The sequence below is a fragment of the Trachypithecus francoisi genome, unplaced genomic scaffold, assembly GCF_009764315.1.
Source record: "Trachypithecus francoisi isolate TF-2019V2 unplaced genomic scaffold, Tfra_2.0 Lachesis_group20, whole genome shotgun sequence".
NCBI classification, from domain to species: domain Eukaryota; kingdom Metazoa; phylum Chordata; class Mammalia; order Primates; family Cercopithecidae; genus Trachypithecus; species Trachypithecus francoisi.
Genome location: NW_022681466.1, coordinates 11,131,251 through 11,132,535, shown reverse-complemented (window position 1 = coordinate 11,132,535; position 1,285 = coordinate 11,131,251). Strand labels below are relative to the sequence as shown.

Here is a 1,285-nt window from a genome sequence, read left to right as displayed (position 1 = left end):
GGCGGGGAGCAGAGGGACAGGGCCGGGGCCAGGGGAAAGAGGAGAGGAGAGAGCACGGGGTCCTGTCCCCTTGAGGCTGCCATGCAGGGGCTGGCTGCATTCCAAGGCTGGAGGAACAGCTCTGCCTTGCAGGGAATTAGCACAGCCTGCCTGTCTGGCTGCTTCACTGTGGGTTGGTCCCTGTGCCATCAAAGATGGTGATGGGGGAGGAAGGGCAGTGATAAGGGAGGGAGGTCGTGATGTACCACCTGCCCCCAGATGGCCAGGGTGACCCTCCTCAGCGACCCTGAGCTTCGCAGGCATGTACGGGAGCCTTGGAGGGCGCATCCGTTTGCTGTTTCTGCTGTTACACATGACCAGAAACTCAGTGGTTTAAAACAATGCAAATTTATTTATTTTTTCCTCATTTTCCCCCCATGTAAGACAGGTCAAGTGCCACTGTTCTAAAGACGTTTCCCATCCCACATAAGAGTGTGAAAACCCCCTCATCACACATATCAGCCACAAAATGATCAAAACAATGCCAATTTATAATTTTAGATTTCTGGGGATCAGAAGTCCGATGGGGCCACACTGGACTGAAACCACGGTGTCATCAGGGCTGGCTTCTTTTGGAGGCTGGGCGCAGATCCGTCTCCTGGCCTTTCCTGGCTTCTGAAGACCACCGTGTTCTGGGCCTCAGTCCCAGGCTGGGGCGTCACCGCACCCTCTGCTTTGACACCACGTGTGCTCTGACCTCCGCCTCTCGCTCACAGGAGCCCTTGTGATGCCATTGGGTTCACCTGCCTAATCCCGGGGAGTCTCCCATCACAGGACCCTCGCTCACACTGGCAAGGTCCCTTTTGCCATGAAAAGTAGCCCATGCACAGATTAGGATGTGGACCTCTTAGGGGCACCATTCTGCCCACTACGGAGGGTGTGCTGGAGAGACCAGACCTCAGGGGGGCTCTCAAATTGAGCTCATTCCCAGCACAAAGTCCAGGAGGGATGGCGTGAGGTTGTCCCGGATGCTGGAGCTCAGTGGGGGCTGGACAGGGACTCTGCTCAGGCCCCCAGCCCCAATGTGGGGGGCCCATGGCTGTGGGCGCAGGAGCCACAAGGGAGAAGTTATGGCCCCATAGACTTTCCTTCCCCAAACTCAGATCCCCTGAAACAGTGAGGTGAGGCTCAGGGGTGAAGGGCGAGCAACTTCTGCAATAGGATTTCCATGATGCCTGATCATGTCTGTAAGAGAAAGGCTATGTCTTTCTTTATTTTTGTTTCTTTATTTTTTGAGACAGAGTCT

General features: G+C 55.3%; 1 pseudogene; it reads right to left on the bottom strand.

Annotated features, from left to right (window-relative positions):
* Positions 1–417: 417 nt before the first annotated feature.
* Positions 418–513, bottom strand: LOC117068131 (annotated as a pseudogene).
* Between the last annotated feature and the right edge of the window lie 772 nt (positions 514–1,285).